This window comes from Aphelocoma coerulescens, chromosome 4A (assembly GCF_041296385.1).
Source record: "Aphelocoma coerulescens isolate FSJ_1873_10779 chromosome 4A, UR_Acoe_1.0, whole genome shotgun sequence".
In the NCBI taxonomy this organism is placed as follows: Eukaryota; Metazoa; Chordata; class Aves; order Passeriformes; family Corvidae; genus Aphelocoma; species Aphelocoma coerulescens.
Genome location: NC_091018.1, coordinates 40,231 through 58,493, shown reverse-complemented (window position 1 = coordinate 58,493; position 18,263 = coordinate 40,231). Strand labels below are relative to the sequence as shown.

Here is an 18,263-nt window from a genome sequence, read left to right as displayed (position 1 = left end):
TGTAATAGAACAAGGCCCAAGTCCTTTAAATCCGTAATGTATGGTGTAGTCTGGCCTCTAGATGATATTCCTAGATTGTCCCAAGATGGCTGGAGCTGTGAAGTTCTCATGCAGCCCTTTGACTTTTGTCATCACTTTCTTGCAGATGCAGACAGATTAAATCCATGGCAGAGCGCCCCATACCAGGTGAGGGGGTTTCCTGCAGGAAGGTCAGTCACCGTTTGTTTGTGGGGCAAGTGTAATTGGTGGCTGTGTTACAGCATCGTTCTTTGTCTTTGTTTTTAGGAGGTAAAGCCACATCTCAGCAGTCAAAGTCGAGTTAGTGAGGTAAGTGGTGACCGGTGTACTGAACCGGTTGTTATTGTTTCGATGCCAAGTTCTGTCACTCTAAGCTTTAAGCATCCATTGTCATTTGTGTGCTTCAGGCAGTCCCCATGTATTATGGTGAAACTCCTTGCCAACTGGCTGATGGACCTGGCTCGCTGCTGTCGTTAGGCCGCCGGAAGTATTACAGGACTCCGTGACAAAGCCTTTACCTTTTCCATTTGAACGTGCCGTCCAGGTTGCCTTCGGCAACGGCCGGGTAGTTGCAGTGAGTTGCGGAGGGAGGGAGGAGCGAGGGCCCCCTGAAGTTTCGGCAATGCCGCATCACCTCGTCTCCTCTTAACCCAGGTATACTCTGTGACGATGACGATGGCGTTGTCCTCAGAGCGTGGCCAAAGCGTGCGGCCTGAGGAGGCCAGCCTTTTTAGGAGACGGTGAGTGGCAGAATTGACAGGTTTAGGCTGAGGTGCCACTAAGTTCATGCACTGATGTTTGTCTGTTTTTCTTTATTGTAGCTGACTAAGAGAGAACCAGCCCGGTGAAGGCACGAGCTTCCCGCATGGTGATGCAGCCTTCTTTTGCGCCTGAGGCAGATTGACATCCCCAGACATCCAAGAGATAAGTTGAGACCTGTGACCCGCAGTAGGGGTGAAAGCGGGGTGTTGAGTTGGGACTCACCAGGAGGTATTTTTGAGTCAGACTTGGAGGTGGGGATACCCAAGAAGGGGCCCCTTAGGCTCCATAAAGCTTAAGCCTTGCTTTTGATCACAGTGCCGAGGTGCGCAGGGCAGAGCAGTCCTGGTATGTGTCACTTGTCTATTGTGCGCTCTGTCTTTTGTGCATCTCATGTCACAGGTCTTTTGCCTTAGCCCTTTGAGATGCTTATTGCAAACTCTGGGCATTATTCTTAGCATCTCTGTTCTCGGTGTTCCTCAGTGTGGTGCCGATACCATTGATACTTTGACTTGTGAGCTTGGAGGTGCATCAGGATCATGTCTGTCTTCAGCGATGTTGAGTTGGGTGTCTTTTCAGGTCTTGTTCTGAGCTGCATTGTCAGCTGTGCACTGCAATGATCCATTATAGAGGATGAAGGCTTGTAAGAATGTGAAGATAGCTAGAGCATTCCACCCGTCCAATTCTCGGGCATCCATCTTTGCGGTTCTTGGAATAAGCCCTTCTGTTATCATCCTCCTCTGCCAGGGTTCGTGCAGCCTCGTTGGCTCACCGTCGGTCTCGCCGTGGTCATCTCATTCCTCATTTGCTCGGTCCTTGTGATCATCTAGCCCAGAGTTTTCCCTCCTTGTTGTGTCCCCTTGTTTGTCATCTGCTGTGTCACGGGTGCCTGAGTGGGTTTGGCCCAGAGCTGCTCTGCCTTGTTGCATATACTCTGGCATATAGGTGTAATAAAACAAGGCCCAAGGCCTTTAAATCTGTAATGTAGGGTGCAGTTTGTCCTCTAGATGATATTCTGAGATTGACACAAGATGGCTGGAGCTGTGAAGTTCTCATGCAGCACTTTGACTTTTGTCATCACTTTCTTGCAGATGCAGACGGATTAAATCCATGGCAGAGCGCCCCATACTGGGTGAGGGGGTTCGTGCAGGAAGGTCGGACACCGTTTGTGTTTGCAGAGCAAGTGTAAGTGGTGGCTGTGTTACAGCATTGTTCTTTGTCTTTGTTCTTAGGAGGTAAAGCAAGATCTCAGCAGTCAAGGTCAAGTGTACGAGGTAAGAAGTCACTGGTGGAAAGAACCACTTGTTATTCCTTGGGTGCCAAGTTCTGGTACAGCTCTAAGCATCCATTGACATTTGTGTGTTTCAGGCGCTCCTCTTGTATTACACTGAACCCCTCACCGACTGGCCGACAGACCCGTCTTGCCGCCCTCTGCAAGTATCATGGGACTCTGACGAAGCCTTTTCCATGTGAAGGTACCCATCCAGGTAGCTTTTGGCAACGGCCGAGGAGTTGCGGCAAGTCGGGGAGGGAGGGAGGAGGAGCAAAGGTCCACTCAAGTTTCAGCAATGCCGCATAACCTTGTCTCCACTCAACCCAGGTATACCCTGCGATGATGGCGCCAGCCTGGAAGTGTGGCCTGAGGATCCGGGCCCTCTTAGGAGTCGGTGAGTAGTGGAATTGTTGCATTTTGGCTGATGTGCCACTAAGCCTGTGTACCGATGTCTGGTTTTCTTTATTGTAGCTGACTGAGAGACAACAGCCTGGCAATGGCAGCAGCTTCTGGGATGGCGAGAGGTGGCCTTCTTTTGCGCCCCAGGAAGATTCACATCCCTAGATGTCCGAGAGATAAGTTGAGGGCTGCGACCCATGGAGGGAATGAAAGCGGGGTGTCGGGTCGGGGTTGCTGGGGGGGAGTTTTGAGTCAGCTTTGGAGATGGGAATACCCAAGAAGGGGCCCCTTAGCCCGCATAATGGACAAGTCTCACACTTGATCGCAATGCTGAGGTGCGCAGGGCAGAGCAATCAGAGTGCATGATGTGTCACTTGTTTATTGTGCATGCAGTGTCTTTTGGGCATCTTGTGTCACAGGTCTTTTGCCTTAGCCCTTTGATGTGCTTGCAGTCATGCTTTCTGTGGAATGTTCCCTCTCCTTGTTGCATCCCCTTGTTTGTGTCTTCTGTGTCGCGGGTGCCTGCATGGGTTTGGCCCAGAGCTGCTCTGCCCTGCTGCATACTCTGGCATATAGGTGTAATACAACAAGGCCCAAGGCCTTTAAATCTGTAATGTTGGGTGTATTTTTGCCTCTAGATAATATGCCTAGATTGTCACAAGATGGTTGGAGTTGTGAAGTTCTCATGCAGCACTTTGACTTTTGTCATCACTTTCTTGCAGATGCAGACGGATTAAATCCATGGCAGAGCGCCCCATACCAGGTGAGGGGGTTCCTGCATTAAGGTCGGTCGCTGTTTGTCTTTGCAGAGCAAGTGTAAATGGTTTCTGTGTTACAGCGTTGTTCTTTGTCTTTGTTCTTAGGAGGTAAAGCCAGATGTCAGCAGTCAAGGTCAAGTGAACAAGGTAAGAAGTCACTGGTGGAAAGAACCACTTGTTATTCCTTGGGTGCCAAGTTCTGGTACAGCTCTAAGCATCCACTGTCATTTGTGTGTTTCAGGCGCTCCCCTTGTATTACGCTGAAACTCCTCACCAACCGGCTGATGGACCTGTCTTGCCGCCCTCGTGAGTCCTCTGCAAGTATCATGGGACTCTGCGATGAAGCCTTTACCTTTTCCATGTGAAGGTACCATCCGGGTAGCCTTCGGCAACGGCCAAGGAGTTGCGGCAAGTCAGGGAGGGAGGAGGAGTGAGCATCCCCTCAAGTTTCAGCAATGCTGCATAACCGCATTTCCACTCAAGACAGGCATACCCTGCGATGATGGTGTTGGCCTCGGAGCACGGCCAGAGTGTGCGGCCCGAGGACCTGGGCCCTCTTAGGAATCGGTGAGTAGTGGAATTGTTGTGTTTTGGCTGACATGTCACTAAGCTCGTGTACTGATGTTCGGTTGTCTTTATTGTAGCTGACTGAGAGACAACAGCCTGGCAATGGCAGCTGCTTCTGGGATGGCAAGAGGTGGCCTTCTTTTGCGCCCCAGGAAGATTCACATTCCCAGACGTCTGAGAGATAAGTTGAGGGGCTGCGACCCACGGAGGGAATGAAAGCGGGGTGTTGGGTCGGGGCTCTCTGGGAGGGAGTTTTGAGTCATCTTTGGAGATGGGGATACCCAAGAAGGGGTGCCTTAGCCCACATAATGGAAAAGTCTCTCACTTGATCGCAATGCTGAGGTGCGCAGGGCAGAGCAATCGCAGTGCATGTTGCGTCACTTGTCTATTGTGCATGCCGTGTCTTTTGGGCATCTTGTGTCACAGGTCTTTTGCCTTAGCCCTTTGATGTGCTTGCAGTCATGCTTTTTGCTGAGAGTTCTCTCTCCTCATTGCATCCCCTCTTTTGTCGTCTCCTGTGTCACGGGTGCCTGCATGGGTTTGGCCCAGAGCTGCTCTGCCCTGCTGCATACTCTGGCATATAGGTGTAATAGAACAAGGCCCAAGTCCTTTAAATCCGTAATGTATGGTGTAGTCTGGCCTCTAGATGATATTCCTAGATTGTCCCAAGATGGCTGGAGCTGTGAAGTTCTCATGCAGCCCTTTGACTTTTGTCATCACTTTCTTGCAGATGCAGACAGATTAAATCCATGGCAGAGCGCCCCATACCAGGTGAGGGGGTTTCCTGCAGGAAGGTCAGTCACCGTTTGTTTGTGGGGCAAGTGTAATTGGTGGCTGTGTTACAGCATCGTTCTTTGTCTTTGTTTTTAGGAGGTAAAGCCACATCTCAGCAGTCAAAGTCGAGTTAGTGAGGTAAGTGGTGACCGGTGTACTGAACCGGTTGTTATTGTTTCGATGCCAAGTTCTGTCACTCTAAGCTTTAAGCATCCATTGTCATTTGTGTGCTTCAGGCAGTCCCCATGTATTATGGTGAAACTCCTTGCCAACTGGCTGATGGACCTGGCTCGCTGCTGTCGTTAGGCCGCCGGAAGTATTACAGGACTCCGTGACAAAGCCTTTACCTTTTCCATTTGAACGTGCCGTCCAGGTTGCCTTCGGCAACGGCCGGGTAGTTGCAGTGAGTTGCGGAGGGAGGGAGGAGCGAGGGCCCCCTGAAGTTTCGGCAATGCCGCATCACCTCGTCTCCTCTTAACCCAGGTATACTCTGTGACGATGACGATGGCGTTGTCCTCAGAGCGTGGCCAAAGCGTGCGGCCTGAGGAGGCCAGCCTTTTTAGGAGACGGTGAGTGGCAGAATTGACAGGTTTTGGCTGAGGTGCCACTAAGTTCATGCACTGATGTTTGTCTGTTTTTCTTTATTGTAGCTGACTAAGAGAGAACCAGCCCGGTGAAGGCACGAGCTTCCCGCATGGTGATGCAGCCTTCTTTTGCGCCCGAGGCAGATTGACATCCCCAGACATCCAAGAGATAAGTTGAGACCTGTGACCCACAGAGGGGGTGAAAGCGGGGTGTTGAGTTGGGACTCACTGGAAGATATTTTTGAGTCAGATTTGGAGGTGGGGGATACCCAAGAAGGGGCCCCTTAGGCCCCATAAAGCTTAAGTCTCTCTTTTGATCACAGTGCCGAGGTGCGCAGGGCAGAGCAGTCCTGGTACATGTCACCTGTCTATTGTGCGTTCTCTGTCTTTTGTGCATCTCATGTCACAGGTCTTTTGCCTTAGCCCTTTGAGATGCTTATCGCAAACGCTGGGCATTATTCTTAGCATCTCTGTTCTTGGTGTTCCTCAGTGTGGTGCCGATACCATTGATCCTTTGACTTGTGAGCTTGGAGGTGCATCAGGATCACGTCTCTCTTCAGCGAGGTTGAGTCGGGTGTCTTTTCAGGTCTTGTTCTGAGCTGCATTGTCAGCTGTGCACTGCAATGATCCATTATAGAGGATGAAGGCTTGTAAGAATGTGAAGATAGCTAGAGCATTCCACCCGTCCAATTCTCGGGCATCCATCTTTGCGGTTCTTGGAATAAGCCCTTCTGTTATCATCCTCCTCTGCCAGGGTTCTTGCAGCCTCGTTGGCTCACCGTCGGTCTCGCCGTGGTCATCTCATTCCTCATTTGCTCGGTCCTTGTGATCATCTAGCCTAGAGTTTTCTCTCCTTGTTGTGTCCCCTTGTTTGTCATCTTCTGTGTCACGGGTGCCTGAGTGGGTTAGGCCCAGAGCTGCTGTGCCCTGCAGCATACTGTGGAGTATGGGTGTAATAGGACAAGGCCTGGGGATGTGGAATTTGTGGTGTAGGTTGTAGCGTGGCCTCAAGATGGTATTCCTAGCCTCATACAGGATGGCTGGAGCTGTGAAGTTCTAATGCAGCTCTTTGACCTTTGTCATCACTTTCTTGCAGATGCAGATGGATTAAATCTGCGGCAGAGCGCCCCATACCGTGTGAGGGGGTTCCCACCTGAAGGTCGGTCACTGTTTGTCTTTGCAGGGCAAACATAAATGGTGGCTGTGTTATAGGATTGTTCTTTGTCTTTGTTCTTAGGAGGTAAAGCCAGATCTCAGCAGTCAAGGTCAAGTGAACAAGGTAAGAAGTCACTGGTGGAAAGAACCACTTGGTATTCCTTGGGTGCCAAGTTCTGGTACAGCTCTAAGCATCCATTGTCATTTGTGTGTTTCAGGTAGTCCCCTTGTATTACACCGAACTCCTCGCCGACTGGCTGACAGACTTGTCTTGCCGCCCTCGTGAGTCCTCTGCACGTATCACGGGACTCTGCGATGAAGCCTTTACCTTTTCCATGTGAAGGTACCATCCCGGTAGCCTTTGGCAACGGCCAAGGAGTTGCGGCAAGTCGGGGTGGGAGCTGGGGGAGCGAGGGTCCGCTCAAGTTTCCGCAGTCCTGCATCACCTCCTCTCCTTTTAACTCAGGTATACCCTGCGATGACGGTATCAGCCTTGGGGCGCGGCCAAAGCATGGGGCCCAAGGACCCCGGCCTTCTTAGGAGATGGTGAGTAGTGGAACTGTTGGGGGCTTGGCCAATGTGCCACGAAGTCCGTGTACTCATGTTTGGTTTTCTTTATTGTAGCCATCTAAAAGACAAAAGCCTGGCGATGGTAGGAGCTTCCAGGATGGTGAGGCGGTCGTCTTTTGTGTCCCAGGTGGATTCACATCTCAGGACGTCTGAGAGATAAGTCAAGGGGATGAAAGCGGAGTATCGAGTCGGGCCTCGCCGGGAGGGATTTTTGCGTCAGCTTTGGCGATGGGGATACCCAAGAAGGGGCGCCTTAGCCCGCATAAAGTGAAAGTCTCACATTTGATGACAATGCTGAGGTGCGCAGGGCAGAGCAATCCGAGTGCATGTTGTGTCACTTGTCTATAGTGCATGCCGTGTCTTTTGGGTGTCCTGTGTCACAGGTCTTTTGCCTTAGCCCTTTGATGTGCTTGCAGTCATGCTTTCCACCCTGAGTTCTCTCTGCTTGTTGTATCCTCTCGTTTGTCATCTCCTCTGTCATGGGTGCCTGCATGGGTTTGGCCCAGAGCTGCTCTGCCCTGCTGCATACCCTGGCATATAGGTGTAATAGAACAAGGCTTGGGGACTTGAAATTTGTAATGGAGGGTGCAGTTTGTCCTCTAGATGATATTTCTAGATTGTCAGAAGATGGCTGGAGCTGTGAAGTTCGCATGCAGCCCTTTGACTTTTGTCATCACTTTCTTGCAGATGCAGACAGATTAAATCCGTGCCAGAGCGCCCTATACCGGGTGAGGGGGTTCCCCCAGGAAGGTCAGTCACTGTTTGTGTTTCCTCAGCAAGTGTAACTGGTGGCTGTGTTACAGCATTGTTCTTTGTCTTTGTTCTTAGGAGGTAAAGCCAGATCTCGGCAGTCAAGGTCAAGTGAATGAGGTAAAAAGTCACTGGTGGAAAGAACCACTTGGTATTCCTTGGGTGCCAAGTTCTGGTACAGCTCTAAGCATCCACTGTCATTTGTGTGTTTCAGGCGGTCCCCTTGTATTACACTGAAACCCCTCACCGACTGGCTGATGGACCTGGCTCGCTGCCCTCGTGAGTCCTCTGCAAGTATCACGGGACTCTGCGATGAAGCCTTTACCTTTTCCATGCAAAGGTACCGTCTGGGTAGCCTTCAGCAACGGCCGAGGAGTTGCAGCATGTCGGGGAGGGAGGAGGAACAAGGGTCCCCTAAAGTTTCAGCAATGCTGCATAACCTCGTCTCCACTCAACCCAGGTATACCCTGCGATGATGGCGTCGGCCTTGGAGCGCGGCCAGAGCGTGCGGCCTGAGGACCCGGGCTCTCTTAGTGGATGGTGAGTAGTGGAATTGTTGGGTTTTGGCTGACATGCCACTAAGCTCATATACTGATGTTTGGTTGTCTTTATTGTAGCTGACTGAGAGACAACAGCCTGGCAATGGCAGGAGCTTCTGGGCCGGCGAGAGGCCGCCTTCTTTTGCGCCCCAGGAAGATTCACATCCCCAGATGTCCGAGAGATAAGTTGAGGGATATGACCCATGGAGGGAATGAAAGCGTGGTGTCGGGCTGGGTCTCTCGGGGAGGGAGTTTTGAGTCAGCTTTGGAGATGGGGATGCCCAAGAAGGGGCCCCTTAGCCCGCCTAATGGGAAAGCCTCACATTTGATCGCAATGCTGAGGTGCGCAGGGCAGAGCAATCGCAGTGCATGTTGCGTCACTTGTCTATTGTGCATGCCGTGTCTTTTGGGCATCTTGTGTCACAGGTCTTTTGCCTTAGCCCTTTGATGTGCTTGCAGTCATGCTTTTCGCTGAGAGTTCTCTCTCCTCATTGCATCCCCTCTTTTGTCGTCTCCTGTGTCACGGGTGCCTGCATGGGTTTGGCCCAGAGCTGCTCTGCCCTGCTGCATACTCTGGCATATAGGTGTAATAGAACAAGGCCCAAGGCCTTTAAATCTGTAATGTATGGTGTAGTCTGGCCTCTAGATGATATTCCTAGATTGTCCCAAGATGGCTGGAGCTGTGAAGTTCGCATGCAGCCCTTTGACTTTTGTCATCACTTTCTTGCAGATGCAGACAGATTAAATCCGTGGCAGAGCGCCCCATACCGGGTGAGGGGGTTTCCTGCAGGAAGGTCAGTCACCGTTTGTTTGTGGGGCAAGTGTAATTGGTGGCTGTGTTACAGCATCGTTCTTTGTCTTTGTTTTTAGGAGGTAAAGCCACATCTCAGCAGTCAAAGTCGAGTTAGTGAGGTAAGTGGTGACCGGTGTACTGAACCGGTTGTTATTGTTTCGATGCCAAGTTCTGTCACTCTAAGCTTTAAGCATCCATTGTCATTTGTGTGCTTTAGGCAGTCCCCATGTATTATGGTGAAACTCCTTGCCAACTGGCTGATGGACCTGGCTCGCCGCTGTCGTTAGCCCACCGGAAGTATTACAGGACTCTGTGACGAAGCCTTTACCTTTTCCATTTGAACGTGCCGTCCAGGTTGCCTTCGGCAACGGCCGGGTAGTTGCAGTGAGTTGCGGAGGGAGGGAGGAGCGAGGGCCCCCTGAAGTTTCGGCAATGCCGCATCACCTCGTCTCCTCTTAACCCAGGTATACTCTGTGACGATGACGATGGCGTTGTCCTCAGAGCGTGGCCAAAGCGTGCGGCCTGAGGAGGCCAGCCTTTTTAGGAGACGGTGAGTGGCAGAATTGACAGGTTTTGGCTGAGGTGCCACTAAGTTCATGCACTGATGTTTGTCTGTTTTTCTTTATTGTAGCTGACTAAGAGAACCAGCCCGGTGAAGGCACGAGCTTCCCGCATGGTGATGCAGCCTTCTTTTGCGCCCGAGGCAGATTGACATCCCCAGACATCCAAGAGATAAGTTGAGACCTGTGACCCACAGTAGGGGTGAAAGCGGGGTGTTGAGTTGGGACTCACCAGGAGGTATTTTTGAGTCAGACTTGGAGGTGGGGATACCCAAGAAGGGACCCCTTAGGCCCCATAAAGCTTAAGCCTTGCTTTTGATCACAGTGCCGAGGTGCGCAGGGCAGAGCAGGCCTGGTACATGTCACCTGTCTATTGTGCGTTCTCTGTCTTTTGTGCATCTCGTGTCACAGGTCTTTTGCCTTAGCCCTTTGAGATGCTTATCGCAAAGGCTGGGCATTATTCTTAGCATCTCTGTTCTTGGTGTTCCTCAGTGTGGTGCCGATACCATTGATCCTTTGACTCGTGATCTTGGAGGTGCGTCAGGATCACGTCTCTCTTCAACGATGTTGAGTCGAGTGTCCTTTCAGGTCTTGTTCTGAGCTGCATTGTCAGCTGTGCACTGCAATGATCCATTAGAGAGGATGAAGGCTATGTGAAGCTAGCTCGAGGATTCCACCCGTCCAGTTCTTGGGCATCCATCTTTGCGGTTCATGGAATATGTCCTTCTCTTATCATCCTCTTCTGCCAGGGTTCTTGCAGCCTCGTTGGCTCACTGTCGGTCTCGCTGCCGTCATCTCATTGCTCATTTGCTCGGTCCTTGTGATCATCTAGCCCAGAGTTTTCCCTCCTTGTTGTGTCCCCTTGTTTGTCATCTGCTGTGTCACGGGTGCCTGAGTGGGTTTGGCCCAGAGCTGCTCTGCCCTGCTGCATGGTCTGGCATATAGGTGTAATAGGGCAAGGCCAAGGGACTTGTAATTTGTAATGTAGGGTGTAGTTTGGCCTCTAGATGATAGTCCTAGATTGACACAAGATGGCTGGAGCTGTGAAGTTCTCATGCAGCACTTTGACTTTTGTCACCCCTTTTTTGCAGATGCAGACGGATTAAATCTGCGGCAGAGCGCCCCATACCGTGTGAGGGGGTTCCTACAGGAAGGTCGGTCATTGTTTGTCTTTGCAGGGCAAGTGTAACTGGTGGCTGTGTTACAGCTTTGTTCTTTGTCTTTGTTCTTAGGAGGTAAAGCCAGATCTCAGCAGTCAAAGTCAAGTGAACGAGGTAAGAAGTCACTGGTGGAAAGAACCACTTGGTATTCCTTGGGTGCCAAGTTCTGGTACAGCTCTAAGCATCCATTGTCATTTGTGTGTTTCAGGCGCTCCCCTTGTGTTACGCTGAAACTCCTCACCAACCGGCCGACGGACCCGTCTTGGCGCCCTCGTGAGTCCTCTGCACGTATCAGGGGGCTCAGCAACGAAGCCTTTACCTTTTCCATGTGAAGGTACCATCCGGGTAGCCTTCGGCAACGGCCAAGGAGTTGCGGCAAGTCAGGGAGGGAGGGAGGAGGAGTGAGCGTCCACTCAAGTTTCAGCAATGCTGCAACTACTCGTTTCCACTCAACCCAGGCATACCATGCTATCATGGCATTGGCCTTGGAGCGCGGCCAGAGCGTGCGGCCAAGGACCCGGGCCCTCTTAGGAGACGGTGAGTAGTGGAACTGTTGGGTTTTGGCTGACATGCCACTAAGCTTGTGTACTGATGTTCGGTTGTCTTTATTGTAGCTGACTGAGAGACAACAGCCTGGCAATGGCAGGAGCTTCTGGGCCGGCGAGAGGCCGCCTTGTTTTGTGCCCCAGGAAGATTTGCATCCCCAGATGTCTGAGAGATAAGCTGAGGGGCTGCAACCCATGGAGGGAATGAAAGCGGGGTGTTGGGTTGGGGCTCTCGGGGAGGGAGTTTTGAGTCAGCTTTGGAGATGGGGATATGCAAGAAGGGGCCCCTTAGCCCACATAAAGGAAAAGTCTCACACTTGATGGCAGTGCTGAGGTGCGCAGGGCAGAGCAATCAGAGTGCATGTTGTGTCACTTGTCTATAGTGCATGCCGTGTCTTTTGGGCATCTTGTGTCACAGGTCTTTTGCCTTAGCCCTTTGATGTGCTTGCAGTCATGCTTTTTGCTGAGAGTTCTCTCTCCTCGTTGCATCCCCTTGTTTGTGATCTCCTGTGTCACGGGTGCCTGAGTGGGTTTGGCCCAGAGCTGCTCTGCTCTGATGCATACCCTGGCATATCGGTGTAATAGAACAAGGCCCAAGGCCTTTAAATCTGTAATGTATGGTGTAGTCTGGCCTCTAGATGATATTCCTAGATTGTCCCAAGATGGCTGGAGCTGTGAAGTTCTCGTGCAGCACTTTGACTTTTGTCATCACTTTCTTGCAGATGCAGACAGATTAAATCCGTGGCAGAGTGCCCCATACCGGGTGAGGGGTTCCCTGCAGGAAGGTCAGTCACCGTTGGTCTTTGCAGAGCAAGTGTAACTGGAGGCTGTGTTACAGCATTGGTCTTTGTCTTTATTTTTAGGAGGTAAAGCCAGATCTCAGCAGTCAAGGTCAAATGCACGAGGTGAGAAGTCACAGGTGGTAAGAACCACTTGTTAATCCTTGGGTGCCAAGTTCTGGTACAGCTCTAAGCATCCATTGTCATTTGTGTGTTTTAGATGGTCTGCTTGTATTGCATCAAAACCTCTCGCTGAACGGCTGACAGACCCGGCTTGCCGCCCTAGTGAGCCCTCCAGATGTCTTACGGGACTCTGCGACGGAGTTTTTTCCTTCTCCATGTGAAGGTACCGTCTGGGAAGCCTTCGGTAATGGCTGAGTAGTTGCAATGAGTTGTGGAGGGAGGGAGGAGCGAGGGCCCCCTGAAGTTTCGGCAATGCCGCATCACCTCGTCTCCTCTTAACCCAGGTATACCCTGTGATGATGACGATGGCGTTGGCTTCAGAGCGTGGCCAAAGCGTGCGGCCTGAGGAGGCCAGCCTTTTTAGGAGACGGTGAGTGGCAGAATTGACAGGTTTTGGCTGAGGTGCCACTAAGTTCATGCACTGATGTTTGTCTGTTTTTCTTTATTGTAGCTGACTAAGAGAGAACCAGCCCGGTGAAGGCACGAGCTTCCCGCATGGTGATGCAGCCTTCTTTTGCGCCTGAGGCAGATTGACATCCCCAGACATCCAAGAGATAAGTTGAGACCTGACCCACAGTAGGGGTGAAAGCGGGGTGTTGAGTTGGGACTCACCAGGAGGTATTTTTGAGTCAGATTTGGAGGTGGGGATACCAAGAAGGGACCCCTCAGGACCTATAAAGCAAAAGTTTTGCTTTTGATCACAGTGCCGAGGTGCGCAGGGCAGAGCAGTCCTGGTACATGTCACCTGTCTATTGTGCGTTCTCTGTGCATCTTGTGTCACAGGTCTTTTGCCTTAGCCCTTTGAGATGCTTATTGCAAACTCTGGGCATTATTCTTAGCATCTCTCTTCTTGGTGTTCCTCAGTGTGGTGCCGATACCATTGCTCCTTTGACTCGTGATCTTGGAGGTGCATCAGGATCACATCTCTCTTCAGCGACGTTAAGTCGAGTGTCTTTTCAGGTCTTGTTCTGAGCTGCATTGTCAGCTGTGCACTGCAATGATCCATTAGAGAGGATGAAGCCTATGTGAAGATAGCTAGAGGATTCCACCCATCCAATTCTCGGGCATCCATCTTTGCAGTTTTTGGAACAAGTCCTTCTGTTATCATCCTCTTCTGCCAGGGTTCTTGCAGCCTCGTTGGCTCACCGTCGGTGTCGCCGTGGTCATCTCATTCCTCATTTGCTCGGTCCTTGTGATCATCTAGCCCAGAGTTTTCTCTCCTTGTTGTGTCCCCTTGTTTGTCATCTCCTGTGTCACGGGTGCCTGCATGGGTTTGGCCCAGAGCTGCTCTTCCCTGATGCATACTCTGGCGTATGGGTGTAATAGGGCAAGGCCTGGGGATGTGGAATTTGTGGTGTAGGTTGTAGTTTAGCCTCAAGATGGCATTCCTAGACTGATACAGGATGGCTGGAGCTGTGAAGTTCTAATGCAGCTCTTTGACTTTTGTCATCACTTTCTTGCAGATGCAGATGGATTAAATCTGCGGCAGAGCGCCCCATACCGTGTGAGGGGGTTCCCACATGAAGGTCGGTCACCGTTTGTCTTTGCAGGGCAAACATAAATGGTGGCTGTGTTACAGCATTGTTCTTTGTCTTTGTTCTTAGGAGGTAAAGCCAGATCTCAGCAGTCAAGGTCAAGTGAACGAGATAAGAAGTGCCTGGTGGTAAGAACCACTTGTTATGCCTTGGGTGCCAAGTTCTGGTACAGCTCTAAGCATCCATTGTCATTTGTGTGTTTCAGGTAGTCCCCTTGTATTACGCCAAACTCCTCGCCGACTGGCTGACAGCCTTGTCTTGCCGCCCTCGTGAGTCCTCTGCAAGTATCATGGGACTCTGCGATGAAGCCTTTACCTTTTCCATGTGAAGGTACCATCCCGGTAGCCTTTGGCAACGGCCGAGGGTTGCGGCAAGTCGGGGAGGGAGGGAGGAGGAGCGAGGGTCCGCTCAAGTTTCAGCAGTCCCGCATCACCTCCTCTCCTCTTAACTCAGGTATACCCTGCGGTGATGGTATCGGCCTTGGGGCGTGCCCAAAGCGTGTGGCCTGAGGACCCCAGCCTTTTTAGGAGACGGTGAGTAGTGGAACTGTTGGGGTTTGGCCAATGTGTCACAGAGTTCCTGTCCTGATGTTTGGTTTTCTTTATTGTAGCCGTCTAAGAGACAAGAGCCCGGCGATGGTAGGAGCTTCCAGGATGGTGATGCGGTCTTCTTTTGCGTCCCAGGTGGATTCGCGTCTCAGGACGTCTGAGAGATAAGTCAAGGGGATGAAAGCGGAGTATCGAGTTGGGCCTGCTGGGAGGGAGTTTTGCGTCACCTTTGGCGATGGGGATGCCGAAGAAGGGGCGCCTTAGCCCGCATAAAGGAAAAGTCTCACATTTGATGACAATGCTGAGGTGCGCAGGGCAGAGCAATCCGAGTGCATGTTGTGTCACTTGTCTATAGTGCATGCCGTGTCTTTTGGGCGTCTTGTGTCACAGGTCCTTTGCCTTAGCCCTTCAATGTGCTTGCAGTCATGCTTTCTGCCAAGAGTTCTCTCTCCTCGTTGTATCCTCTTGTTTGTCATCTCCTGTGTCATGGGTACCTGCATGAGTTTGGCCCTGAGCTGCTCTGCCCTGCAGCATACTCTGGCATACCGGTGCAAGAGAACAAGCCTTGGGGACTTGAAATTTGTAATGTAGGGTGTAGTTTGGCCTCTAGTTGATAGTCCTAGATTGTCACGAGATGGCTGGAGCTGTGAAGTTCTCATGCAGTGCTTTGACTTTTGTCATCACTTTCTTGCAGATGCAGACGGATTAAATCTGTGGCAGAGTGCCCTATACCGGGTGAGGGGGTTCCCGCAGGAACGTCGCTCACCGTTTGTGTTTGCAGAGCAGGTGTTAATGGTGGCTGTGTTACAGCATTGTTCTTTGTCTTTGTTCTTAGGAGGTAAAGCCAGATCTCAGCAGTCAAGGTCAAATGAACGAGGTAAGAAGTCACTGGTGGAAAGAACCACTTGTTATGCCTTGGGTGCCAAGTTCTGGTACAGCTCTAAGCATCCACTGTCATTTGTGTGTTTCAGGCAGCCCCCTTCATTACCCTGTACCCGTCCCCGACTGACAGGCCTGTCTCGTTGCCCTTGTTAGTCCTCTGCAAGTATCATGGGACTCTGTGACGAACCCTTTACCTTTTCCATGTGAAGATACCATCTGGGTAGCCTTTGGCAACGGCCGAGTAGTTGCAATAAGTTGGGGAGGGAGGAGGAGCGTGGGTCCGCTCAAGTTTCAGCAATGCTACATCACCTCGTCTCCACTCAACCTAGGTATACCCTGCAATGATGGTGTTGGCCTTGGAGCGTGGCCAGAGTGTGCGGCCCGAGGACCCCAGCCTTTTTAGGAGATGGTGAATCGCAGAGTTGATGGGTTTTGGCTGAGGTGCCACTAAGTTCATGCACTGATGTTTGTTTGGTTTTGTTTATTGTAGCTAACTAAGAGATAACCAGCCCGGTGAAGGCACAAGCTGCCTGCATGGTGAGGTGGCCTTCTTTTGCACCTGAGGCAGATTGACATCCCCAGACATCCAAGAGATAAGTGGAGACCTGTGACCCACAGAGGGGGTGAAAGCGGGGTGCCGAGTTGGGACTCACTGGAAGATATTTTTGAGTCAGATTTGGAGGTGGGGGATACCCAAGAAAGGGCCCCTTAGGCCCCATAAAGCTTAAGTCTTGCTTTTGATCACAGTGCCGAGGTGCGCAGGGCAGAGCAGGCCTGGTACATGTCACCTGTCTATTGTGCGTTCTCTGTCTTTTGTGCATCTCATGTCACAGGTCTTTTGCCTTAGCCCTTTGAGGTGCCAAGCATGTACCTTTTCACTTTGCGCGTATCGTCCAGGCCACCTCCAGAGTCGGATGAAGATTTGAGGTGCGCCGGGGCTGCAGTGTAGAGGAGCCCTGGGGATTAATCTTCTGGAGGCTGATAGTCATATTTTCTGTTTTGTCGTCTTAGGTTCCATGAGCTGGTGTGGAGCTGAAGTTTGGAAACGGCCGGTAAGCGATTAGCCTCGGCAGTTAGGAGGGAGGGGTTGTTGCAGAAGGGGTCATTTTTGGGACGTCTCATCGCAGTCTGAAGTTTCTTTCTGAATTTTCGCAGCCTCCAAAGCAGACTACAGGGAATGTACTGATGTCCACAGTGCCCACGTGTTCTTTTCTGTCGAGGATGGATTTTTTCCTCTCATCTCTGAAAGATAAGTGTTGAGACTGGTGGTTGGGAGAAGGGAAAAACCTTTGGAATCACAGGAGGCAATCTGAAGTTAGCTTAGAGGAGAGGGCTGTAGTGGGATGGGCCCCTTGGAAGTAAAGGGAGAGGGTTTCTCCTTAGCATCACCTGACCCTTTGCCGGGCAGGGCAGTTCCATACCCATGTTTTTGCAAGCTTTGTGCTTTGAGTCTTGATGTCATCGCAGATCTTTTTGCCTGAGGAGCCTGCCTTTGGGTCCGGAGCGGTCGCCCAGCAGTCATCACCTCTTTCTCTAGGCCTACTGACCTTCTTGAACATCCTCTTAACAGCTTTGGCACTAACTTCTCGTAAGGAGTTGTTTCACTGTCACGTGCTATTGCCATAGAGCTGTCTTTCCTTTGGCATCATCACTTTCTGGCTCATCTTGCAGCAGGAATCTTGGGTCCATCAGGTGAAACTGCTGGGCAGTTTTAACTTCTCTCTGTGTTACGTAGTTTGCGTCTATGTTGTGTAGTTTGTGTCCACCCTCTTCTGTGTCCTAGGGCTTTGTTATGTCTCGATGCTTTATCGGCATTGTTCTGGGCTGTATTGGCAGCGGGGGGGGGGGGGGATCTCTGCTTGTGTACTTTCCCAGATTGGGCTTATTCCGGCATCTTTACATTTTTACTTTTTGAGACCAGAGGAAGTGCAGGAGATGTTCTCATCCATCTTCCTTCTCACTTTTGGTAGTGCCTTCTGTTCACATCCTATTCCCTTAGACTTCTATATGGAGCATATTAGACCCTCCTCACATGACCGTGGTAGTTCTGTAGGTTTTGTTGCCTTGAAGCATATCGGGCTCAAGAATTAATCTTCCAGAGAGTTATCTCAAGCCCTCTTGTCATCTTTGCTTATATTTGGCGCACCACCTTGTCCATGTGCTCTTTGCAGTTGGAGCTGCCCTGCCCTGGCAGGGTAATGGTTAAGAAGAACAGTTATAAAACTTAAAGGTTCATATCTTTTCTATGGGGTTTTGGGTAGAAAATTTATGGGCCTAGTGTGGAGATAACTCCTAGCCTTCAGCCCCTCACTGACTGCCTCATGTTGTCTCTCAGGTCCCTGAGGTGGCTTTGGATCTCTGTGGTCATTGATGCTACCAATTTTCCCAGCATCTGCCGTTTGATGTTGAGGAGCAGCAGCTGCAAGATGTGCTGAAGCATCTTCATCAGTAGAGTTTTTTGAGTAAGAGCTGCAGTCAGTGTGTAAGCTGAAGAGTGTGTGACTGTGTGTGTCTGTGTGTGAGAGTTGTCTGTCTTTCTGCTTCTGTCTGCCTGTGAGAGCATGTGTGTTGATGGGTTCTAATGTTGTATGTGAGATTTTTGCCTTTCAGGTTTTTCAACACATTTTTAAATTTTGAATTAAAAAAACCCCAGCCAGGTTTGTTCCCCCCCCCCCCAGTTTTTTTTTCCTTCAGTCCTGGCCGGTCTGCGAGGCGACGTTCATCGCCAAGGTTTGGGTGCGGACCGTGCCGGCGATGGGGTTTTGTGAGGCAGGATGATTTGGAGGCTCCTGGGAACCACATTCCCATAGAACGCCGAGGGTTAGTGGAGCGGTCAAGATGAGAGCAAGGGTGGGTTTGTGTGTAAGCTAAAGGAGGTGTGGGTGGTGGATGACTGTTATGTTCTCTACATGTTGCTGTTTTGGGTTTCTTATAACAATAAAAGAAAATGTAATAAACTTTCCAGAAACAGTAGCATTGTTTTATTGTATTGATATGTATTTGGCTTGCATTGCCCTGTATTGTTCTGTATTGGTGTTTGCCACTGAATTTCCATGTATTGCTCCGTGTGTAAATTGGACTTTTGCCAGCAGGTATATGGATTGTATTCGTACTTGTGTTTGTATACGTTAT

The 18,263-nt window shown here is 50.8% G+C and overlaps 3 long non-coding RNA genes across 3 annotated transcripts; all 3 read left to right on the top strand.

Annotated features, from left to right (window-relative positions):
- The first annotated feature begins 12,050 nt into the window (after positions 1–12,050).
- LOC138110171 (uncharacterized) lies at positions 12,051–12,918 on the top strand. Its single transcript, XR_011150805.1, has 4 exons — positions 12,051–12,109; positions 12,204–12,329; positions 12,451–12,536; positions 12,618–12,918. It is a non-coding gene; the product is annotated as an uncharacterized lncRNA (long non-coding RNA).
- Positions 12,919–13,764: 846 nt separating this feature from the next.
- Positions 13,765–14,509, top strand: LOC138110170 (uncharacterized). Its single transcript, XR_011150804.1, has 3 exons — positions 13,765–14,031; positions 14,155–14,234; positions 14,312–14,509. It is a non-coding gene; the product is annotated as an uncharacterized lncRNA (long non-coding RNA).
- Positions 14,510–15,545: 1,036 nt separating this feature from the next.
- LOC138110169 (uncharacterized) lies at positions 15,546–18,104 on the top strand. Its single transcript, XR_011150803.1, has 3 exons — positions 15,546–16,058; positions 16,143–16,183; positions 16,287–18,104. It is a non-coding gene; the product is annotated as an uncharacterized lncRNA (long non-coding RNA).
- The last annotated feature ends 159 nt before the right edge of the window (positions 18,105–18,263 follow it).